Below are 26431 nucleotides of genomic sequence, written 5' to 3'. Positions count from 1 at the left end.
GTGAACTTGGCACACAAATCAAGGAATGTGGCCTTATATATTTTAAGTTCTGAAGCTATTTTCATTGCGATGTGATCCCACCAGTCAGTGCTTGTTTCTCAGGCCCAGAAGCAGTGCTCCATCATATGCAGCTGCTCCATGACCACCATCAAAACCTGGAATTGGCTCTCACTATGTCCCACAGCAATCTGTCTTCCATGAAACTGTCATGTCCCCCACTGTTGCAATTCTTCCTGCGGATCTGCAAATACTGGAGGACAGTTTGTCCTGTGTTTGCATTGCTTGTGAAACTAATGCAGAGCTGTGTGGGCTCCATGCTTCTGCCAGAGATGGCAGACAGTGAGAAGTACTGCACAGTTTTGTAGGATTTTTAAGAGAGGTGTGAAAATTATGGGATATGGATGGAATTATGGGATGGAGAAAGAAGTCACCCCTGTATGACATGGTTTTGCCCCGCCATGCACTGCCATAATTTTCTAAAGAGAGCGCACCAGACAATGGCGAGCTGCATACTGGGATACCTACTCATGGTGCACCACACCATGCATCGACACAAGCACTGTTGGTGAGTATGCACAGTGCCAATGCAAGAAGCCAAGTATGCATATGCATGAGTGATATACTAACTGTGGAGGTTTTATGTCAATGTAAGGTGCATTGACAAAGTTTGTAGCATAGATATGGCCTTCAACAAGTTCAGTTTACCATGTGGTTCCTTCACAGCTGAGACACTGATTGGGAATTAAAAAAACCTAGAAATCTTGTTTGCCTCTTCCAATTAATAAAAACTAGGCGAGAGGACAAGATCTACTAGTTCTAAAATCTTGACGGACACGGTGACAAAAACATAATCAGTTCAATTTATTAACTACACTTAACATTTCCTTTGTTCAATAAATCATTTAGTTTTAAGTAAATAATATGTTTTGATAAACTTTTTTCTTAGGTATCCAGCACTTTTAAGGTAGTTTTATTTAACCAAAAAAAAAAACCCTTAAAATTGATTTTTTGTATATGGAATGCACTTTTTTTGGTATATGTATAATGGAATTTGAATTTCTATCCAAACAGAGCTTGATTCAAATCACAAGTAAAAAATTAATCTAGTAAATAAAAAATGCATCATTCACCACTCTCTAACATGATAAACATTAAGAATCTGAATAAATGTAAGTTAAGCTATCTTAAGTAAGTCTTAAACGAATGAGTATAGATATAATGTGTCGTCCTAGTTGGCAAAAAACACCAAATTTAGTGTAAAGGCTATATTTAGTTACAAATCAACATGTTTTAATGGATACCAATCAATGAGAATCTCTTTAGGAAAATAATTTTAAAAGTTCAGATGCAACACACTATTAAAATTGATAATTTAAATGAAAGTTTCCTGCCTTCTGATTTAAATCATGATTGACAGTGATTTAAATTAATCCAGTCTGCTCAGTTCACTGTATTCATCAAGCAGTAAAGAAGCAAATAGTCTGATCTGATGAGATTTATATTTGGTTAATTGGTCAATTCAAATTCTCAGATGAAATTACCTATTAATAAAGTTCATGATATTTTGGCATTTACCTGCCATGGGACCAGGTGTGTCCAACATAGGGTTGAACAAAAATATCAATGCTCTGACCTATTTGTTTAAACTGAGAACCTGAATCTGCCCATATGTGGATAGTCATTAGTAGCACCATAGCAAAAATAGTGGAAACATGACCTGAATGCCCTCTCTCAGAGTGAGTATTCCCCCTCAGCGGGAAGAAATCATACATTCTTGTCCTTGGGATATTTCCAGAGCAAGGAAGAGAGGAAATTCATAGACAAAAAAAAAAAAAAATCAGCTCTGGCAGGTAGTAACGCCTGGTAATGGTGAGACATTTTTCATAACACAGAAGTAGGCGCCTTTGTAAGATCATAACTTTACTTGTCCTTCTTTATACAGTTTGAATGCAGGAATACGTCTTCAATGCCCAAATATCTGGTGATGTAAACACCAATTGCAATGTAATCCATAAATATAAGTGCCTACTAACCAATGTTGCCAACTCCCGCCATTTTATCTGAAGTCTAGCAATATTTAGCACATAGACACAAATTGATTACACAAGAATATTAACATTCCTTTTTGCAGGTTATCAACACTTTTGGAAACCATCTAAAAACATAATCTGAAGAGTAAACATTTACCGCAGGTTCCAAAAACCAATATAGAGATGCTGGCGTCATTGCCACTGTGGACCGATCCAGCTGATTTAAAGTAAAAGTCAAGGTAGGCAGTCATGCCTTTGGTTTCCTACTTGCTGATTTAAAGTGTGATTAAAATCAGTGATTTTAAATCGCTCTGATTAAATCAGCCCACCTTGGTACCTGCTCTAGTTTTGTTGTTTATTAGTTTGTATTGTGACAAGAGCTTTGCCTGATGTTAAAGGATTACTGTGATATTGCTGATTCTACCATACCTTGGCTTCTACCATACTGGGAAAAAGTAGAATAAACCACATGATGATACTTCTAACAGCATCAAAAATTTATTTCCCCTTCCTTCTCCTCTGCTAAGTGACCTGGGCAAAGACAAAGGCTATTAAGAAGGTTATAACGGGACTAAAGAACTATGCAACCTTTTATTGTGTAAACTGTATTGAGGGACATTAGTTCTCCTTCTCCTGCATGGTCTTGGTTCCACGCAGTCTACCAGTACGACGGGCAGCAATGAGACCGACCTTGCGACCAGCTGGAGCATCTCTCCTGATGGTTGAAGGCTTACCAATATGCTGATGGTTACCACCACCAAAGGGATGTTCTACAGGATTCATAGCCACACCACGGACACGTGGCCAGCAATTTCGCTTTGCCTTGTATTTGTGATAGGCACGACCTGCCTTTAGGATAGGCTTGTCAATATGACCTCCACCAGCAACAATACCAACAACAGCTCTGTTTGCAGAAGAGATCACCTTCTTAGAACCAGAAGGCAGCTTCACTCTGGTTTTCTTGGTTTCAGGAAGGAGCACTTTGCATTGCTCAGCAGTAACCTCTCTGGCCTATTAACAGTCACCGCTGACAGCCTGCAAAAGAAGTCCTGTCTGAACTAGAAGAATGGTGGCTACAGAATGGAATGTGATGTCTTGCAGGATTGCAGCGAGTTAAAAATGACTCCCGTAATTGGGAGAAGGGACCACATGGGATGGTGGGAAGTGAAAGGAAGAAAACAAATCTTTTTATTCACTGGTAGCAGTATCTTCAGTTAGTTCTTCATCAACAACAATCCAATTCTCTCATTGAGATAAATTGCTGGGGGCTGTATTATTCCATGCAGAGCTACTGTTACCCATCAATTCTTCCGCTGCTCTTTCTAGGCACTTACTGTGCTCATGATGTCCACCGACATCCCCACTGGGAAATGCTTGGTTTATTCAGCCGCAAATAGGTACATAGGACTGGAATATACATGGGAAATTGAGTAGTATAAACACGCATATTCTAGCTCAGTGGTTCTCAACCACTGCAGAGATCTTCCAGGAGTACATCAACTCATCTAAATATTTGTCTAGTTTTACAACTGGCTCCATAAAAAACACTAGCGAAGTCAGTACAAACTAAAATTTCATACAGATGACGACTTGTTTATTCTGCTCTATATACTATACACTGAAATGTAAGTACAATATTTATATTCCAATTGATTCATTTTATAATTATATAGTAAAAATGAGAAAGTAATCAATGTTTCAGTAATAGTGTGCTGTGATACTTTTTTGTATTTTTATGTCTGATTTTGTAAGCAAGTAGTTTTTAAGTGAGGTGAAAATTGGGGGTACACAAGACATATCAGTCTCCTGAAAGGGGCATAGTAGTCTGGAAGGGATGAGAGCCACTGTTCTAGCTGGAGCTACCAGGAATATTCAGAAGCAGAAAAGTCATGTTCTATTTGAACATGCCTGAGAATTTAGTAGCACAACATGTGCATTCTACTTGGATGTAATAGTAATACTTAGCAGTCTTGTTGCACTTCACATCTTCAAAATGCTGTGCAAATACTAATTCTTACAAAACACCTTAAAAGTGAGTGAGTTTTCTTCTCCATTTTAAGTGACTTCCCCAAGATCATAGACAAAGCCAATGGAAAGATAGGATTAAAACGCAGATGTTCTTAATTCTTTGCCCCAAGTTCATTTCTCCAGCCATAAAGCCTCCTCACTGAATCATTAGAAAGTTCAGGAGTGCAGCAGGTGCATTTTCCCCGGACATACTTAGAACCTTCAGCAACAGTCAGGCATTTAAATGTCTTACACCTCCTTCCTGCAGTTTTCAAATGTTGCTTTTTAGTTACTTGTTCCTAATGTAGAAATGAGTAATTCAGGACCAAAAAAAAAAAAAAAAAGATTTTGCAATTAATGTAAACTGGACCAATGTAACATGGATATGCGCCCCCCTTCCTGAGGTTCTTCCGTCCTCATCTTACTTAATGTGCTATTTTAAAATGATTACCACATCACTTTCACACTTCTTCAGCATCACAGATTAGCATACCTCCCACATAAGGTTACCTATCACATGATCATTTAGCTTAAAAATCTGACTAGTAGCGCTAGCTAGCTTTTTGTGCACTTGACAGTAGATCTCTCACACTCCCAGCTATTTCCCACAAAATACTCACTATTTTCCCACTCTGACCAAATTTCCCTTTATATGGCTTTCATATGTGGGCCTGCCTGATATTAAATCAGTAACCCTCTCAAGCTTCAGTGCTGATGTACATATTTTTGTTTCCATTTTACCATTTAAAGACAGAGGATCTGATTATCATTCACATTATGGCCATATTACACTGCTCTGGCAGCATAAAGAGGCCTTACACTGAGCATGAAGGTCATTTATACCTGTCTTAAGGCACCTTTACGAAGAGGACTTTGTATCACTGAGATCAGGCCCAGAACTTTTGAGTGTCGGAATTTACCCTTTTCCAGCTGGTGCCTGTAAGAGAATGACTCACTTCAATTTATTCCTGAATCCTCTGTGTTTCTCTTAGGAACCTGGCAGTCAGGCGGATCCAATTCTGCAAAGTTTCCAATACAGCATTTACAGTTTCCCCTCAGAGAGGGATCAAATGCAGTTCTCTCTGTAGTAAATCGTAGGAATCCAGTGAAACAATGGAATATTATGCAATAGTTGTAGTAAAAATGCTGCTTCTAATCTAATTGGAGCAGATAAAGCAGAAGCAGAACTGACTAGTAGTCATTTTTTATTACTATATAGGACCACCATACAGCATTTGTAATTTTTTGTTTTGTTTTTTAAAAAGAGCAGGTCTGCTTATAGGCCTCAATGCAGCAAGGTATTTAAGCATGAATATCCCAGTGAAGTCCACTGACTAGCCCCATAGGGAACTATTCATGTGCTTCAAGTTAGGCATGTGCTCAATACTTTGCTGAATAAGGGGTACAGAGCTCTCAGCAATCTTAAGTAAACCGAAGATTAAACTTACATAAAAAGCAGAATGAAAGATGATGCCAAAAAATTTGTTTGAACAGTAACATGCATTGTGAAGAATCTGTTTCTTGCTCCACCATTGCCGTGCCCTAGCGATATGGCTAAACACTTCTGGAAGCAAGAGATAATCAGGAAATTAATTTACACCTGGCCCACCCCCACAATGTACATTTAATACGTTAACGAAACACAAAATAAAAAAGTCACGCAGAACTTCTCTCCAGACCACCGAAAGGGTTTTCAACTTTCATTTGTTGAAACACCCTTGTATGTTTTCCCTAAGGGGGTTTGTGTGCGTGCGCAGCTGTTTTTTATTCTTTGTTTTGTGGTCCTTGTGTGTTATCCTTCTGAATTCTCAGAAATATAGTAGTATTACAATACATCCTTCCAGCAAGAGTATTTATGTTTTTATCTACTCGGTTCATAGGTCATGAAACTTCAATTCTACTATGTGCCTTTCTGTAAGCTGTCATAGGAGTGCTTTGACACTTTGGAGTCCACACTACTGCTCTTGCACGGGTTTGTCAACAGATAGTTCTGTAACAATGGCCTTTAAAACAGAGCAAATTATTCCTTCCTGGCTATTAATGACTATTTACACAACATACATGCAAATAGTTTAAAGTTTATGGATATACCTCTTTGCCCAGGCCTTCCAAACTGATTAAACCCTAGTCTTCTAACTGACTGGCAAAATTGCAGGCAGCAGTCTGTATTATTAAGATTTTGAGTGTCTCATCATAAGACATGTAATACTATGGTAAGAGGTGCCTAAATGCTTGGAATAATAAGCATGACTCATTATAAACATCAGCTGTCTCCAATATTCATATTTTAGGCAGATCTTATGGGTGGAAAACAATCTTAAAAATACATATCTCTGGAACCCCTCTTTCCATACCACCACTTATACCCTCAATTCTCTATTGAGACAGTTTAGATTCTCAATACAGAATGAAGGTCCATTCCACCATCACTGTGTCCAGACATATGCGGAAAATGTTCAAAAACTAATATAAAGCAATGAGAGATGCTGCCCTAATCCAAGAAGCTGACTAAATGAATGTTCCACCCGTTATAAGATTGAATAGCAGAAGCCTTGCACTAGATGGCTGGATTCTAAAGTTTATAGTTAGAGGGCCAAATTCTGCTCTGGGATATACAACCACTTATGTGGAAGTTAATCAGGGCCCACACAGCCATCCAAGGGAAGAACTAGGCCTTGACTAGGGTGAAAGGAGAAGGAAATTAACAAATAGATCTATTTGTATATTAACAAAAAATCTCTCTTTTCAACTAGTTTTATAACGTAATTTTAAGCTTCCATGAAGTACTTTGCATAATAAAATGCCTTATATAAATTCTGGCTGGAAGACAGACAACCCTGCTTACAATAGCTTCACATCAGCATCCTTTAACTAAGAGGCTGCTTATAACTGATTTATACACACTTCCTGCATTCACATAATATGGAAGCAAAGCCAGGTTGAGTCAACAACAACAAACATATAGGAGACATTTCTCCTAAATGTGCAAGACCTATATCCATTTTTGCAAACACATTTTGCATTTGTGTGTGGAGAGATGTTGTGATGGATCAACTTCAAACACTTTCTAGTTAGAGTAGATAAGCACCCCAAGCATTTGAGAGATGGCAAGACACCACCGGCTATGGTGCCAGCAATACACCAATTGCACCTCTCTTCAGAATCAACCAATGCTATTGCATAGAGCAGTACCTGCCTGAAGGTCAGAATGATCAAACTAAACCCAAGCAGGACTAAAGCAATGCCAGTCCAAAGAAGAATTAGCTGAGATGCTAATTCCACCAAAGACACGCTCCACCATTTGTCAAAGTGGTGTGAGGTCTCTGCTTGCGGCTGGACCAAGGAGTAACAGGCAGGTGGAGACAGTGACAAGAAATGCTATCTTTCACCTCTCAAAATAAAAAAAGACCAAGTTCTAGAGTTTCATGCATTTGTCACTTTCAGTGTAGGCAAATGAAATTTACTGTCTAGCATTGAAGATGGTAGCAATGGAGAGCCTCTGGATCCTACAGAATGCAGAATCCCACCTCTCTAATAGGCTTGGCCACTGTGGGCACATTACCTTTGTGTTTTGATTCCTCCATGGGCTCTCTATTCATATCCTGATTTTCAAAGCTAAACAACAGGGCAGGACCCGCTACATCAATGACCACATCTTCATCCATGATACATTGAGACAGCTGAGTTCCTCTGGGACAACTCAGATAAACCAGAGAGCAAGGTGTGAGAGATCCCGAAATAAGACACTTTGTTGAGGGGGCTCAGCAGTGGAATGAACTACCAGAATCCATCAGTTCCCAAACCGGTGGCCCACAGAGTGCTGGAAGATTACAGGGAGCAGGCCCTAACACCCTTGCAAGTACCACGAGGGGCTGCAGCTGCTATTCCAGCCCATACGCTGAAGCAGCACACACAGAGAAGTTGTGCTGAAGCTCCGTGGCCTTCTCATGGGTTGTCAGAGGATGAGTCCAACCCACTTACTGCCCAATACAAAGTGTGTGGGGGGGGTGGCAGAGGGCAGGTTTACATAAATTTCACCCATATATGTCAGTGTCCCTTCAATATACACACAGAACTCCTATTAACATTGTGGCAGAAACAGACATGAACTAGAGGCTGAGGGAAGGGAAGAGGATACTCATGAGAGGGTCTGCTTATAGAATCTCTTTCTCCTGGCCAAACTCACAGGTACTATGGGGAGTCTGATGTCATAGGATTTACAGTAATGATTCAAGTATCAGGGGGTAGCCATGTCAATCTGGATCTGTAAAAAGTGACAAAAACGCCATGTGTCTGACGAAATGGGTGTTCACCCACGAAAGCTTATGCTCCAATACTTCTGTTATCAGTAATGATTCAGAAACTTTCAGAGGCTCCAGCCATTCCTGTGACTACAAGGAAACTGCTAAGTTTGTATGACTCGTGTCTGAACCACAAAATTCAAGAAGAATAAATTCTAAATATGTTACTGTAAAATCCAGCGTGGACTGATACCCTCTGCTAGATCCATGTACTGGGCACGTCTCCTCTCTTCTCTACTGAACAATAAGACTACTGGAGTTTAAGATTCTGAGATCTACATGTATAAGACATCCATGTTCATGTAACTGAACATGTAATAATTTAGACTCCAATTAAGTACCTCCTGTTTCCCACTTATTGCTGACTTATTGTTAATGCAACTTTCAAACAAATAGCCTTCCTACTTTCCTCAAGAAACTGAAGCACTATGCATCTGCACACACATTTTTTGGACAATGTTATACAAAGGAAAATTGTCACCTTAGCATCTTGTCAAAATCATGAGAGGACTAGTGGATAGGACAGTGTTTCCCAAACGGTGGGTCCCATTCCACCAGTGGGTGGTAGTAAAGTACTAGATGGGTTATAGGCCCAGTGTGGCGAAGAGGCCCCAGCAGGGCGTAGGGGCAGGATTAAAGAGCAAGCCCACCCTGCACTCACCTCACAGTGGCGGTTCCTATCCTTTGGGGCTGGGCCCAGCTATCTGCTCTGGATGTTGCAACCTAGCGCTGCAATGCCATGCGCAAAGTCGCAATGCTACTCAGATTTGTCCCGGCTGCCCTGCTGTCATGATGGAGGGGTGGCCAGGCCAAACCTGAGTGAGTGGCATTGTGATCCCATTTGCCAGGCTATAACTCCCAGAATGGGGAGCCAGGCCAACCCCAACCGACAGCAGCTGCCATTATGGGTTGAGTGTGGGGCAGGCTCACTCTCTAACTCCCTACCCCCGGCCTTCCTTCTGCACGGTACTAGGGGTGTAGTCCTGAGTCAAAAGGTACTACTGCACGTTGTCAATGCACCCTCGGCAGGGCAAAGAGGAGGCAGCAGTGGCGAAGGACACTGGCCTATGAACACACCTCCCCACCCAATTTGGACCCCGGGTGGGCCACTAAAAAGAGACAAAATGCAGTTGGTGGGTCACCTTAGTAAAAGGCTTGGGAACCAATGAGATAGGTAAAGCCCTTCAAATCTGCAGATATCTGCTGACCACATTTGCAGATCAGATGCAGATACACATTTTGTATCCACGCAGGTCTCTAGAGATAGGTCACTGCCCTAGGCGTTGTCCAAAGTTCTGCAACTGACCTGCTGAAAAACCAGCCACTACTGTAATAAAAATAATAATGGTCATTTTAAAATATTATGTGTTAAAAACAGTTTCAGATAGTACAGCTGCACCTGAGTGCCTCTGCCAATTTTGGGGGGTTTACCCCAGATTTCCTTTTTAGGGAGGCAATGTGGCCTACAGGATAGATCACTGGATTGGGACTGAGGACACCAGGGTTCTATTCCTGGCTCTACCACTGGCCTGTTGGGTGACTTTGGACAAGTTACTTTGCCTCTCTGTGCCTCAGTATCCCCAACTGATATGGAGCTTCGTTGTAAAGCACTGTGAAATTTACTGAAAAGCCCTATACAAGAGCCAGATATTATTTTAAAAATGTTTGTCTTCCCTTTTGTTGTAGAAAATCCCATACAATCATCAGGGAAAACTGACTACAGCAAAGTTTTCACATTCAGATAAACTATTCAATTAGTACATTAAAATGCACAAAATAAAGAAACTGAAGAAACAGAGAAAACATTTTTTGTCGTCTTTCAGTTAAACTAATCGTGAGCCCTGATCATGTATATACACAGAGGGTTAACTTTAAGCACAAGTAATCACATTGATATCAGTGAGATTACTCATACATGTATGTGTTCCACTAAGAAATAAAGCCCTTAGCTGACTCATCTGATAGATAATATCTGTTGTCTTCTGGTGCACTTAAGGTCATAGGATCCCAGCTCTGTGACAGACTGATCTACTTCGAGAATCCCCCAAAAGAAAGAACAAAACACTTTACTGCCAAGAGCTGAAGAGTCCCCTTAAACATACTAACAAAGGGCCAGATTCTCCACTGGTGTAAATCAACGTAGTTCTATTGAAGTCAACAGAACAATGCCAACTTACTCCAGTTGAGGACCTGGCCCATATACTTGGCATAGTAGACAAGGTACTTGAATAGATTGCAGTTAGTCAGAAATCTGATTTTTTTTTCCATTTAAAAAAATCAAATTTAAAATTGTTTTCTGTGAAAACATTCTCACGACTCCAATATAAATTATTTGTAGGGGAATGAGTTTGTTTTATGTTATGGCTCAGAGTTAAGGTGAAATGGGTCAGGTGAAGTTTTATATGTCAGTGTTGTCATTAAGGGAACCTGTATACACAGAATAAAGCTTGTGTATCTTGTTTGAATGACTAGGTAGTTAAGTCCACCACTACCCCAGGACACCTAGAATGAGCGATGGACAATCTTTGTCTTCATCAACTTTCATAGAACTACTAACACTGGCAATTGCCAAAGAGAAGGTGGGGGGGGGGGGAAAGGAAAGGGAAAAGGAAAACTCTAACAATAGGGGTTATTCAAATCCCTCTCAATTTTAGAGCCCCATGTAGTTTTCACATTGTTGGCCTACATAAAGCTTTAAGCTTTAGGTCAGCTACCATGTCTTACGTCTTGGTAGAAGTCTAGTTAGATTACAATTCAATGATACAAGTCAGTTTGTTCATTCTGGTACATCACTCCTTTATCTATTAGGCTACCTTCAGAAACTAAAGACATTTTCACATGTTAAATCAGCCACAAGAGGGCGCCTTTAGAAGCCATATAAATAATAGAGTGAATTAAATATTTTATACATGGATTACAAAGATACTTAAAAAGTACATTCCTTTCCGTACATCACTCCACATTATATCCACATGCTATTTTTAGAAAGTGCTATTATATATATATATATATATATATATATATATATATATATATATATATATATATATATATATATATATATATATAAACAGGACAAGTTTTCAAAAGGAACCTCTGAATTTGCCTGGGTAAAGTCTGAGCTCCTTAAAACATTTAGACTTGAGCAAGGAAACTGCAGTTTTGCATGCAAATCTAGTAGCCAGATAATCTAGTTTTCTTATTTGCATGGATAAATCAGAATTTTGGAGCACCCCAGAATTTGAGCACGAAATTTTGAGTTTAGGGGCTAGATTGACTCTATTTTGAAAGCGTAAAAGATGAAAAAGAAAAATGATTCCACTGTACAGCTATATGCTCCCCTGCAGACTGCCATGCTTATCCTCATCAGCAGCCTATGCTATAGGCTGAACTACAAAATTGCACCAAAAGGAACAGTTATAATAATTATCCATCAAGTTTAGTCCTGTAGAGAGTGAAACAGAAGTTCTACATTGGCTCAAATTATTCCCACAACTATCAAAATTAAGAACATGAATAAAAACAAAGTTAAAAAGAGAACATATTGCAATTCACAAACCACTTTCTTCGCTGTTCCTATTGACTTATTTAAAACAATATTAATATTCTGATAACTATCTCCTACATCCTGGGACAGATTAGGTAAAATAATTCTGATATCTTATGCTATATGTTCATGCTACTTATTTTTCTTCCCTAAAATAACAGATCTCTCCTGTACTATAAAATAGACTGTTCTGTACTAATTGTCTAGTATACTTTTGCTTAAGGTCTGGCATCTTATGAACCACATTTTTTATTAGACTGCAGCCACGCAAATTGCGGGCACATCCATTGTGAGCACAAGACTCATATTTGTATGTGAAAATGGACATTTTCTATATGCAACACCAGGTAACTGTAATGCCCAAAGAAGCCCTTATTTGCACAATTACCTGGTTGCATGTACAAATGTTCTCTGACTGGCACAAGGGTGTGTTTTCCATGCACAATATTGAGTGCATACATTTTGCTGGTGCTATTAAAAGGCAGCCAGCTTAGGAAATGTAGCCTAAAGATACTCTATAGCTCTGCCCTTGCAAGGTGAGGTACTTCATTCTCTTTCAAAGGTCTTTTCCATTTTTAACTACAACATTCCTGTAACTGGACAAATGAGGACTGTAAGTTCAGTAAAAAGAAAGAGGTTGTACTGGCTGAGAGTGCTGCAATCCTGTGACTATTTAGCTAATAGCTAAAAAAATTCTGAATACCCCATATATTCAGTGGTTTATCCAGCCTTGCCCCCTGAAGCACCATTTTTAAAATCTCAATTTAAAATCTTTCCTCTCATTAGCTTATGACAAACTCTCTCTACAGAGCATTTGGGATATTGGATTGAAAGCACATTCTGAAAACATAAATTGTATTGTGTTATTTAAGTCATGCATATTGCAGCTAGGCATGAGGCCAGCCCTGATACTGGCATCTACAAAACAGGTTTCATAAGTATATAATTATTTTTACTTATTAGACTTGCTAGCAATGGGAGACACAAATGAGACATTATAATACTGTGCTGTAATTATATGCACTGCATGAGGGTACTACTAGGTCATTGCTGTTTTACAGAATCCTGCCTTAGATATCTTAAGATGTAGCCTCAGCCCTCTCACACACGGTCAAGCTTCTATAGATAACATATGTAGCAGAACCACAGTGGTTCAAATTATGTAATTGGTTAATATATGTGATGATCTCTAAAGCACTCCATTCATATTCACTTACTTTGCTTAGAATTAGATGGAGACAGCAAGGAAGCAGAACTTCCTAGCATTTCTTCTTCCCCTTAAAGGATCCCATTCACCACTTTTCTCTTCTCCTATCCTTTCTCGTTCTCTCTGTCTGTACATATTCACAAGTAGCTGGGCTTCACATTATGGTTCTTTTTTTGCCAGCTTGTATTCCCACTTGCAGTCAAAGTCCATGCCTCTATTCCAAGTATCATTTGATTAACCCTGTGGAGCCAGCTTTCCATTCACGTTGTTTTGTGTAGGGTGCTTTAAAAACGGTTAAAGAGCTACTTTCCTCCTAATCCTTTTAGAGATAGTTATGCTTATAGATCAGACTTTCTGGAGAGGTCTATCAGCCCTACTTCTGGGGGCTGGGGAGGGGGAGGAGTTAATTTAATGCTAGTGAAACATGCCAGGTTGTAAGTCCAGCAGAATGAAGTCCTCTACCATAGGAATGGGACAGCATGGGCAGCAACCAATCTACCGGTCAATGAACCTCAATTCCAAACCTGCAGGTATGACCTTTAGAAGCATGCGGAAGTGAATGTTTTGTTCGCCATGGACTTTCCTTTGTTCATGTTCCTATTCTCTTTGTTTCATTCAGATTCCAAACTCTTCAGGACAGGGATCATGTCTGGCCTTTTTCTAATCCCTGTAAAAGCAGCAGGTGACATTAAGATTTATGTAAGGGCTCAGTTGTGTCTCTTCGGCACAGGAGTGTGCTGAGGTTATATAGACACACTGCTTCCAGCGGAGCATACCCAATGTCGCACTCCTTTATGGATGTTGCATACTGCCTGCCAGTCCTCCTCTAAGGTGGGAGGTTGCACGAAGGGAGCAGAAATTTTGATCCTTAACAGTTTCTGTTCATAAGAACATAAGAACATAAGAAAGGCCGTACCGGGTCAGACCAAAGGTCCATCTAGCCCAGTATCTGTCTACCGACAGTGGCCAATGCCAGGTGCCCCTGAGGGAGTGAACCTAACAGGCAATGATCAAGTGATCTCTCTCCTGCCATCCATCTCCATCCTCTGACGAACAGAGGCTAGGGACACCATTCTTACCCATCCTGGCTAATAGCCATTTATGGACTTAGCCACCATGAATTTATCCAGTTTAAACATTGTTATAGTCCTAGCCTTCACAACCTCCTCAGGTAAGGAGTTCCACAAGTTGACTGTTGAAGAAGAACTTCCTTTTATTTGTTTTAAACCTGCTGCCTATTAATTTCATTTGGTGACCCCTAGTTCTTGTATTATGGGAATAAGTAAATAACTTTTCCTTATCCACTTTCTCAACATCACTCATGATTTTATATACCTCTATCATGTCCCCCCTTAGTCTCCTCTTTTCCAAACTGAAGAGTCCTAGCCTCTTTAATCTTTCCTCATATGGGACCCTCTCTAAACCCCTAATCATTTTAGTTGCTCTTTTCTGAACCTTTTCTAGTGCTAGAATATCTTTGTTGAGGTGAGGAGACCACCTCTGTCCACAGTATTCGAGATGGGGGCGGACCATGGATTTATATAAGGGCAATAATATATTCTCAGTCTTATTCTCTATCCCCTTTTAATTATTCCTAACATCCTGTTTGCTTTTTGACCGCCTCTGCACACTGACATCTTCAGAGAACTATCCACGATAACTCCAAGATCGCTAAATTAGCCCCCATCATGTTGTATGTATAGTTGGGGTTATTTTTTCCAATGTGCATTACTTTACATTTATCCACATTAAATTTCATTTGCCATTTTGTTGCCCAATCACTTAGTTTTGTGAGATCTTTTTGAAGTTCTTCACAATCTGCTTTGGTCTTAACTATCTTGAGTAGTTTAGTGTCATCTGCAAACTTTGCCACCTCACTGTTTACAGATCATTTATGAATAAATTGAATAGGATTGGTCCTAGGACTGACCTCTCCATTCTGAGAATTTACCATTAATTCCTACCCTTTGTTCCCTGTCCTTTAACCAGTTCTCAATCCATGAAAGGACCTTGAGGGACCTTGTCAAAGGCTTTCTGGAAATCTAAGTACACTATGTCCACCGGATCCCCCTTGTCCACATGTTTGTTGACCTCTTCAAAGAACTCTAATAGATTAGTAAGACACGATTTCCCTTTACAGAAACCATGTTGACTATTGCTCAAGAGTTTATGTTTTTCTATGTGTCTGACAATTTTATTCTTTACTATTGTTTCAACTAATTTGGTTAGACTTACGATCACCCCTAGAGCCCTTTTTAAATATTGGCATTACATTAGCTAACTTCCAGTCATTATTTAAAGGACAGGTTACAAACCTTGGTTAATAGTCACATTTGAGTTCTTTCAGAACTCTTGTGACTTGTTAATGTTGAGTTTATCAATTAATTCCAAAACCTCCTCTAGTGACACTTCAATCTGTGACAGTTCCTCAGATTTGTCACCTACAAAAGCCAGCTCAGGTTTGGGAATCTCCCTAACATCCTCAGCCGTGAAGACTGAAGCAAAGAATCCATTTAGTTTCTCCGCAATGACTTTATCATCTTTAAAACATTTTGTTATTACCTTTTTCTTATTACACTCTTGCACTTAAGTTGGCAGTGTTTGTGCTCCTTTCTATTTGCCTCACTGGGATTTGACTTCCACTTTTTAAAGGAAGTCTTTTTATCTCTCAGATACATATTCCCAAGCTGAAATCATAGCTATGTGTTTTATAGGAGAGGGGAGAGAGCAAGAATGAAGACTGGATCATCCAGCAGTTATCATAATCAGAGGGGCAGTGTTGCCTAATGGATGAAGGACTAGACTGGGACTCAAGGCCTGAGTTCTAATCTTGACTCTGCCACTGGTCCACTGGGTGACATTTGGCAAGTCGCTTCATCTCTCAGTGCCTCCGTTACCCCATCTCTAAAATGGGAACAAAGGTACTCACCTCGTTTTAAAGCGCTTTGAGATCTACTGATGAAAAACACTACATATTATCATCATCCCAAACATGGCGTAATTGGATAGGGCTCCAAACTAACTAAACGGCTTGCATATAGGCTTCTCAGCAGCAATTTTACTACTAATTATTTTGGTTTTTTTGTAACATCAAATTACACTGAATCCTTCTAGTATTTAGAATAGCGAGGTATAATCTTTACTTAAATAGGCATTTCACTGTCATTTATAACAAATAATGTATTCAACATTACCCTTTAGTTTTTCCAGAATATTCAGATTGGCAGTTTTATGCTTATACTAAGTATCTACATGAGTGCAATATGATTTATGTCAGAATTAGAGTATAGCCCCTGTTGTCAATAGAGTTAAATTTAAGACCACCAAACCAGTCAACTTCTATGTCCAGTTGCTTGTAAGTTGCTTTAAAATATAAAATTCCTTTCAGACTGAAAATTCACACGTGGCCTTTTCCTTAAGGAAAATTTGAGCCATCAGTTGGGCTGTTTTTAAGTTAGAGACGTGTGGAAAATACTCTGCCTCTCCTGGTTTTAAAATTTGTTCCTCCCATTTGCATGTAACGAGGTAACTCCAAAATGGCCACATTTTAGAATTTGAAACTTGGCAGGTCACTCAGGAAGCAAGTCACTTGACTAACGCTGAATTACAAGCAATCAAAATGTGGCTTTGGGGCATGTGTCATACACAATACTAAGTATATTTTATATTAACTGGGCCTTGCTGTAGCTGGACAGCAGCAGCGCATGTTTCTGCTGGAAAACACACTGGACGCCTGTCGTTACTGATTTAACTGCACAAGCCTGGTGTCAAAGGCACACAGGACCACACAGGTGTCGCTCTGCACTTCACAGGATCAAGTCCCTGGCTAGCAATTCCTCCTGAGATCTCTGGGGGATTGCACTGAAGTACCTTCAGCTCCCGCTGACTCCTATGAAACCATCTCAGAGAGGGCGCACTGCACTGTGGAGAACTGGTCACTCCCTGGGTGGCAAAGACACACTTTCTAGTGGTTTGAGCAGGGGACTGGGAGTCAGGTGTGCCAAGTGCTATTTTCAGCTCTGACACTTAGCTAGTGTATGACCTCAGGCAAATTACTCAGTCCGTGGGGCTCTGTTTCTCGATGTCTAAAATGGAGATACTATAGCTCAGTGGCTCTCAACTTTTCCAGATTACTGGCCCCCTTTCAGGAGTCTCACTTGTCTTGCATACTCCCAACTTACACTTCACTTGAAAACGACTTGCTTACAAAATCAGACATAAAAATACAAGTGTCACAGGACACTATCACTGAAAAATTGTTTACTTTCTCATTTTACCATATAATTATGAAATAAATCAACTGGGATATAAATATTGTACTTACATTTTGGTTTATAGGATATAGAGCAGTATATACCAGTCATTGTCTGTATGAAATGTTAGTTTGTACTGACTTCACTAGTGCTTTTAATGTAGCCTGTTGTAAAACTAGGCAAATACCTAGATGAACTGACGTACCCCCTGGAAGATCTCTGCGTACCCCTTGCATCCGAAGAAGTGGGTATTCACCCACGAAAGCTCATGCTGCAAAACGTCTGTTAGTCTATAAGGTGCCACAGGATTCTTTGCTGCTTCTACAGAACCAGACTAACACGGCTACCCCTCTGATGGTTGAGAACCACTGCTATAGCTAACACAGCAGGAGAAGTACAAGAAAAAATGGTTACTTAGCTTTTTGTAACTGTTGTTCTTCGAGATGTGTTGTTCATGTCCACCATTGTAGGTGTGTGCATGCCCACATGCACAGTCTCTGAAGATTTTTGCCTTAGCGGTATTGATAGGGTTGGCTGTGTTGCCCCCTTCAGTGTCGCGCTTATGTACTGGTATATCAGAGGTGAAAGTAAACCGGTCTGGTCCGGTACGGCATACTGGCAAGAGCTGGTAAACAGCTGACCATACTGGCAGGGGGCAGCTTCCCCAGGCTAGCAATTTAAAAGGATCCTCGGCTCCCAGCAGCAGCCAGAGCCCCTGGCCCTTTAAATCACTGCCAGAGCCCCCGGGCTCTCAGCTGCGGCCACAACTATTGCTACCATTGGGCTCTGGTGGCGATTTAGAGGGCCCGGCGATTTAAAGGCCCCGCTCCTTCCAGTTGAGCCCCCTCCCTTGCTCAGGACCCCAGCCCTGCGTACCAGTAAGTCCCTTAAGTTACTTTCACCCCTGCCCTACGCCCTCTCAGTTCCTTCTTGCCGACAACTCTGACAGAGGGGCAGGTAATGGAATGAACATGAGCAACACATCTAGAAGAATAACTGTTACAAAAAGTTGGGTAACTTTTTTCTTTTTCGAGTGCTTGCTTATGTCGATTCCATTGTAGGTGACTCACAAGCTCCTTGGAGACGGGCTCAGAGTTCACAACCTCACAGATTGTAGCAGTACTCTGCCAAAGCCAGCATCTTCTCAAACTTACTGGGTCAGTGCATAATGTGATGCGAACATATGGATGAACAACCAGGTCGCGGCCCAACAGATCTCTTGTATCGGCACCTGTGCCAGGAAGGCTGCCAATGACGCCTGTGCCCTAGTCAAGTGAGCCATCACGATTGCTGGCGGGGGAATCTTAGCCAGCTCATAGCAGTAGCGGATGTAGGCCGTGATCCAGGATGAGATTCTCTGAGTGGACACTGAGTGACCTCTCATTCTATCTGCCACCGCCATGAACAGCTGCGTCGACTTACGGAACTGCTTCGGTCCATCTATGTAGAAAGCATGATGCTTGGGACAGAGGACAGGTAGAAATATATCCTGGGCAGTATGAAATTGGGTCACAACTTTGGGCAAAAATGCCATGTGTGGGCACAGCTGAACTCTGCCCTTGAAGAAGACCATGTAGGGCAGTTCCGAAGTGAGTGCCCTGAACTCCGACACCCAATAGGCTGATGTCATAGCGACCAAGAAAGAAACCTTCCAGGAGAGGAGTAAGAGGGAGCAGGAAGCCAAGGGTTCGAAGGGAGGACCCATGAGCCTAGATAGCACAAGATTCAGCTCCCAGGGTGGGATTGATTCCCGGACGTGTGGGTATAGGCGTTTCAGCCCTTTCAAGAACTGCGGTCATGGGGTGGGCGAAAAGGGACCTACCCTGGATGGGGGATGTAACATCGAGATGGCCACCAGGTGGACCTTGACCGAAGAAAGGGACAACCCTTGAAGCTTAAAATGCAGCAAGTAGTCCAGGATAACCTGCAGCAAAGCCTGCTTGGCCCTAATGTTCTGAGGCCCAATATTTGAATCTTTTCCATTTTGCCAGGTAGGTTGCCCTGGTCGAGGGTTTCCTGCTGCCGAACAAACCTTGCTGAACACTGGCCAAACATACTTTTTCATCCACGTTCAGCTATGCAACAGCCAAGCTGACAGGTGCAGCACCGCCAGGTTTGGATGCCGCAGGTTGCCGTGGTTCTGCGACAGCAGATCTGGTCGAAGAGCCAGTGGAAGAGGGACAGCTACCAATAAGTCCCAACAGCATGCCAAACCAGTGTTGACAGGGTGACACAGGGGCCACGAGGATAACTCTCGCCCTGTCCAGCTTGACTTTGCCCCCAGCTATTATGTCCAGGACCCAACGGTCCAACGTAATCTGCAGCCAGGGTGAGGGGTAGGGAAAAAGGCGGTTGAAGAAAGGTAGCAGTGGATCCAGGGAATCGACTGGGGCAAAGCTCTTGATTGCGCTATCAACATGAGTGCTTCTGCCCTGCCAAATGTTTAGCCTGGCTACGCTATGCAGGTGAACAGGAGGAAGAAGGGCGGCGACGACCAAACGTAGTGTCCCTGTCCCTTCTCCTGGCAGATCCGAAATGAGGTTGCCACGACCTTGGCAGTGGGGGGCGGCCGCAATGGCTTACATACTGACTGCGGCATGTGGATGCCCAGTGAATGGAGGTTGGCTTCATTGTCATTCATCCCGTGCAGCCTCGCATCCGTTTGATCAAAATACAGCTTGTTCCCACCAAAAGGAAGGTCCTGAATGGAGGTCTGCATCTCCTGAGAGAGTCCAGCAGTCTGAAGCCAGAAGCTGTGCCTCATAACCACTGTGGACGCCACCAACCTGGCCGCCGAGTCCACTCCATCCCACGCCATCCACAGGGACAGCAAGCCGCTGAGGTCCCTGCACCAGGGTGACGAATTTCTGGGCCTGATCTTGTGGGAGGGACTCCTTAAATTTATGGAGAGTGTGCCATAAACTGGCATTATAATGGCCCAGGAGGGCCTGTACCCAGCCGAAACTGTAGACTTGCAGTGAAGTTCTTCCAAACAAGTCCAGCCGCTTGGCCTCCTTATTTCTTAGGCTGGAACTGAAGTGCCCCTGCTTCTCCATCTCACTGGCCGTGGGAACCACCAGCGAGCCAGAGGGAGGGTGGATATAAAGATATTAAAAACTTTTGGTTGGGACAAAGTCCTTTTTCTCGGCCTATTTTGAGGTGGGAGGGATGGAGAAGGATGTCTGCCAAATGGCTGTGGCAATTTTGAGGATCCCTTCATGCACTGGTAGTGAGATATGGATAGAGGTCAAGGCTGACAGGACGTTGAATAGAGTGTCCTCCTGTTCAGCCATCTCCTCCACTTGTAGGCCCAGGTTGTCAGACACCCGCCAGTAAGGCCTAGTGGTCCTTAAAGTCATCAGATGGGCTGGCACTAGAAGGGCCCGTGATTGCATTGTCGGGGGAGGACGAGGGGCTGTTCCTCCTCCGCTGGGGAGGATGGCTTGGGGATAGGCACAGCCTCTTGAGACTCAGCCACCGGCCACCAGGCCCGGGTGGCCACTGTTCTGTGGTGGCGGCCAACGAATGTATTGAAGGGGGCATCGCCATGACTGGGACCCCCCAGGCGTTCTAACATTGCCACTGATCAGGCCACTGCCTTGCTGCCACCAATGCCGGCTCAGACGCCCAATCTCGCCACTGAGGTTGAGGTGATGGGCCGAACTGGCCCTTGGTACTGGAGAAGCCCCCTTCCGGAGACCACATAGGGGCTGTTGAGGCCTGGATCTTCCTAGAAACCACTGACACCGGAGACCAGTGCCCCGCCCGAGGGGACCGGTACCGACTGTGCGGCGAGCGGGTCTGGTGCCGAGGAGATCGGAGGCATGAAGTAGATCATTCCCACAGTGTCAGTGACCAGGATCAGCACTGGGACGACGGTAATAGAGGGAGCAGCACCTCCCTCTCAGTGAGCCGCATCAACACGATGGCCACCACGACCGTGGAGCCGGTGAACGACGATAAGTCCATGCCGATCTCGATGATGGCACTGGTGACTGGCAATATGGAGGTGGAGAGTGCGCCATCGTCTCGAGGGATTGACGGCACTCCACCGCTCCCTCAGGCGCCTTATTAGCTGGCTTGCCCTCTTGGGGTGCCGAAGCTGAAGCCTGCGGCACCGGTAGTGCTGGTTGTGTGGGTGGAGGCCTGTGCTCCTTTGACGTCTGGGCACTGGAAGGTGTTGGTGCTGGCAGGGGAGTCGGTCCAGCCCCGCTCACAGGAGTCAGAGAAGGACCTTTCACCGGGCTGATGGCCCTGACCAGAGAGGGCCGACTGTGGGGCTCCGGGGTAGGCAGGCAGTTCGGGGCAGGCTCTTTGCTTACTGCCGACTGGCCCTTTTTTGTTGGCGTTGGGGAGCCATGCTTCTTAGACCTCTTCTTTGGCACCAGCGACATAGAGTGGTGCTGCATGGGCCCCTGGTGACGGTGGTGCACTTTGCACCGATGCAGAGGTGCTTGGAGACTCATGCTGGGACGGCTTGGACGTCAAGCAGAGGGCGGACTCCATAGGGAGGGCTCTGAGCTTGATGTTTCTCTCCTTTTTCGTGCGAGGCCGAAAGTTTTTACCAATCCTGCACCTCTCTTTAATGTGTGCTTCCCCCAGGCACTTGACACAGCTGCCATGTTGGTCGCTAGCAGGCATAGGCCTCTTACAGGATTCTCAGGGCTTAAATCCCAGAGACTGGGCCATGCCCCACTGGGGGCAAAGTCCCTGCTGGGACCTAACTACTAACACTAACTACTACAATAAACAGATACTTATCACTAAAGATAACTATGTACAAAGCCTAAAGGCACAGAGTCCAAGATAAGAAAAATTGCAAGTCCTCCACAAGTAAAGAAAGGTGCTCTAACTGACCACCATGGGCGGTAAGAAGGAACTGAGAGGGCGTAGGGCTGGCAGCACCTGATATACTGTGCATGAGCGTGGCATTCAAGGGGGTGACACAGCTGGCTCTACCAATACCGCTAAGACAGAAATTCCAATGATCGCGCACATGGGCACACGTACACCTACAATGGAATCAACATGAGCAAGCACTCAAAAAAGTTGTGATGCTTAATCAATTATTGAACTTTTAAAATTAGGTACAAGGTGCTTAGAGCCTCAGATGGAGGGACTGATTTGCTACCATCCTGCATCTTGTGCAGCCATTTACTTCAGTGCGAAGTGGATGTAAAGCGCTATCAAACTGAAGAAGAGCTCTGTGTGGCTCAAAAGCTTGTCTCTCCCAAGACAAGTTGGTCCAATAAAAGATATTACCTCACCCACCATTTTATATTGGCATATATGATCACATAAGACAAAGAGCAACAGAGAAAGAGGCCCAGGTGATCTTGTTTGAACCAATCAAACCTTCCTCAAGCCTTTTGAGATGCTTTATCAGAAGGCACTATAGAAGTGCAAGGTATTATTTAAAGACACAATTGTCTTTGCCAGTTAAGCTTCTGTTACCTAAAACAAACTACGACCTCTGCAGTCTGCTAAATGTTAGCAGCTCTATTGCTAAAGCTGACTGACTGACTCATTCAGAGGCATTTCCCATGTCCTTTACAGCATGTCCTGTAATAGCAAGAAAGAAATTTCTGCCCCTGCTTCAGCTTTATTTTGCTGTCTCCCTCATTCCTTGTTTGTATCAGGCACATGTCTTACAATATGGGCTAACATTTTTTCCCAGACTTCATGAATAATCGAGTTTCCCTAAGATGAGCCATAAGGATTTAAGGGTTTACTCCTGTTTAGTTCAGTCCAGCTGTCGGAAAGGCTAACAGCATTTAAAAAAACGGAACGGTAGAAAATAGGAAGACAGGACATACATCTCTTGTAAACTGCACTTCCCCCCCCCACACACACACACCTCTTTTTCCCTCCTGTTGGTGGCAGCCATTTTGATTAAAAGTGAGAGTCTTTGTGACAGACGTGTATGGAAACCCAAAGGAAGAGACTGAACAAATGTGTGGCCTGGTGTAGCAGGGATTTAAGGGCCAGGCAAAGGAAATGTCGAGTCCATTTCTGTAACGTGCTGAGCTTCACTGGGAGCTGAGGAGACTCAGCAGCTGCCAGGAGTTGATCACCACCTTGCAGGATCAAGCCATTCACATTTAAAAAATGCTTCTCAGGGGAAAAATGTTAAGGTGCCATGCCCTGTCCCAGCAACTGTTCTGACAGCCATTGTCTCCACTCGGGTATGCTCTGGGGAGCACAAAGGGAAGACAACTCTTCCTTCAAAGAGGTGCCGCACATGCTTCCCTAGGTTCTCACCCCAGTGCAGAGGGAGCAAGACCATGGCAGTGCTGTTTTAGGTGCAGCCTCACAGAAACTTGTGCTTAGGGCAGTGAAAGGACCATATTGTCCCCAGCCTCCGAGCAGGGACATACATGGAAAGGAAGGGATGCGGTTCCTCTTCTCCCCTTGCAAAGTGACAGAAGACCAGACACAATCCAGCCCCAACGTTATTGTTGGGATCGTTATAGCAGACGACTATGAAAGCAGACAGATGTTTTTATGGTTTCTTCGACTACACTCTGCTTCTGACATTATCGCAAGTACAGTATTATTATTTTAAAGCAGGCTGGTTGTACCAGGAGTGGCTCAGGAACACAAGTTAGAATAATACTATTTTCAAACCACATTCCACTGACTATTCAAGGTGACAAAGCTTATTTATTGACACTTAGGGTATGGCTACACTTACAAATCTGCAGCGCTGGTAGTTGCAGCGCTGGTCATCCAGCTGTGCAGGGCCAGCGCTGGTGTGTGGCCACACTCACAGCTACCAGCGCTGCAGTGTGGCCACATTTGTAGCATTTGCAGCGCTGTTGGGAGTGATGAATTATGGGCAGCTATCCCAGCATTCAAGTGGCAGCAACGTGCTTTTCAAAAGAGGGGGGTGTGGGGCAGTGTGACAGGGACCGGGGGGGAGAGAGAGAGAGTGGATTTTTGGAACCGACACTGTGCAAAATCAGAAAATTTTCCCACCCCCTTACTGTTAACTGCAAACAAACTGCATCCAACATACTCCCCTCTGCCCCCTCCCCCCGTTTCTCTCAAGCAAAGCAAACACTCAACCCCTGCAGGGGTTATCTCATTTCATTGTTGACAGTAGTTACAGATTAATGACAGCAAACAGGAGCTATAAGCAGCTCCCGGTGCGGTGCACGGAGCCCGGAGCTCCGAATTGACAACAAAACAAAGAGAGGCTGCATAACAAAACAAAGGGAATAATTTAGTTAAAAGCATTCTGGGATACTCCTTATACCCTGGAGGCCAATAACAGCGCTGGTGAGTGTCCACACTTGATGACCAGCGCTGCAGAACCAGCGCTGCAACCCTTATACCCCAAGCAGACCTGGGTGTACGGCCAGCGCTGCAGCCAGGGAGTTGCAGCGCTGGTTGTGCCCTGCAAGTGTGGACAGGGTGTAATTGCAGCGCTGGAAAGCCTCTACCAGCGCTGCAACTTGCAAGTGTAGCCAAGCCCTGAGCTGCTAAGGTTATGGGTTCATTAGCAATACCACCACTACATAGATGGGGATACTTCTTACCTTTGAAAATGCTGTGCTGAGCAGAGCACCAGCAGTTTTTTCTTTAATATGGAGGATAACAAATGCAAGATATGCTTCCAATCATGATTATTGATTCCTTACTGCTATTTAAGAAGGTTACAAATCACAAATGAATAATGCCTTAAGGCCAAAATTCTCAACAGTGGCCAGAGATATTGGCTACCTCAATGTTTGGCTGAGACAGCTTAGACCTGATTTTTGGATGTTCTGTGTTCGTGAGGTCTTCAATTAGAGTTTTGGGTGCTCAACACTTTTGAAAGTCTGGCCTAAGGTGCCTTGAGTTGGGCGCTTAAGAACTGAGGCACACAAAATCTGTGGCCACCTTTGAAAATGTGATTGCAAATAATATGAACATGGAAAACACAGCTCAAACAAATGCATCCAACCCTACAGCACTTGCAATCAGTGGCCTCAACCATGTTAAAACTTCCATACCAGCTGAGTTGTGTAACCCTATTTGTGGCATTCAAGCTCCTGGTGCATTTCCCAAGAATACAAGTAATATGGCACCACTGGCATGTTTAGAGACCTATGGGGCTGACCTGAGAGTCATATTGGCATTTAAAAAAAACAAACAACCTGATCTACAGCAATTTAACAATCTGGCTGAGCTCTTGTACAAAACACTTCATACCAAATGCTACCAAATCTTTATTCATAGTAGATAAACAACTGTATAGACTATAGGCCAAATCATTCTTGGCTTATTCACACAAATAGGTTCACTGAGAACAATGAGACTACTCAAGGGAGTAAGACATACAGAATTTGGTTCTCTCTGAATGGAAACTCATCAAAAGGGTTATGCTACTGGAGTAAGAGAGTGGACAATACTGTGGTGACCACATGGGTACCATTGGAAGCGTGCATATTCTAACACAGAACACATTATTCTGTAGCCCTGATCTTTCCCCCTCATTCGCCACTTTCTATGCTTCACTGAAGTGCCAAAGCAGAATCTTTTAGTCTGAGTAGCAATAATCCACCCACTGGGTCATAGTCTGCTCAGGTGTTAAAATCATATGAATGTTATTCACATGCTAATGTTCAAAAGAGCCTGGGAACAATTATAACTGTTTAACAAAAGCATAGTGCATAGGACCACCTTATTCTGTATTCAAATAGGAAAATGTATTTATTCCACAGCTATGCATTTCTAGAATTTGGGTGCCTAGAATTCTGGAGCTCTTGGTTTTCATGGTTTTCCTGGACCATGCTTGGTGTATACTTCACCACTGACTAGAATCTGAGCTCTTCGTGGACGAAAGTTTGTCTTTATACCTATCTGTAAAGAGCCTTACAGACTTCCAGCACTCTAGAAGTAATTAATAAGGACATAGAGGTGATGATTTAATTAGCCTTTTCCATCTCTAATTTCTACGAACCTGGGATTTAATTCGTATGAAAAGTCTGTCCTCTACATATTGACACGTGCCCTTAAGAGTGAGCATACAAAAGAATTCTGCTGATTCATAAAGGCATATTGTTCACTCTTTCAGCTAAGTGGGCAGTGAGTACTTCTGA

At 43.1% G+C, this 26431-nt stretch overlaps 1 protein-coding gene across 7 annotated transcripts in view; it reads right to left on the bottom strand.

Moving 5' to 3' along the window:
• BLVRA (biliverdin reductase A) overlaps positions 1–26431 on the bottom strand; it is a 133568-nt gene that overhangs the window by 18789 nt on the left and 88348 nt on the right. The window contains exon 1 of one of the 7 annotated variants that reach the window (XM_039524702.1): positions 5486–5498. The exons of the other annotated variants lie outside the window; for them this stretch is intronic. The gene's annotated coding sequence lies outside the window, so the exon portion shown is untranslated. Of the gene's footprint in view, positions 1–5485; positions 5499–26431 lie in introns of those variants that run through there. 7 annotated transcript variants of the gene reach the window in all.

Source organism: Mauremys reevesii, linkage group 2 (assembly GCF_016161935.1).
Source record: "Mauremys reevesii isolate NIE-2019 linkage group 2, ASM1616193v1, whole genome shotgun sequence".
NCBI lineage: Eukaryota > Metazoa > Chordata > Testudines > Geoemydidae > Mauremys > Mauremys reevesii.
Note: the sequence above shows the minus strand (reverse complement) of the source record. Positions and strands in the feature narration are given on the sequence as shown.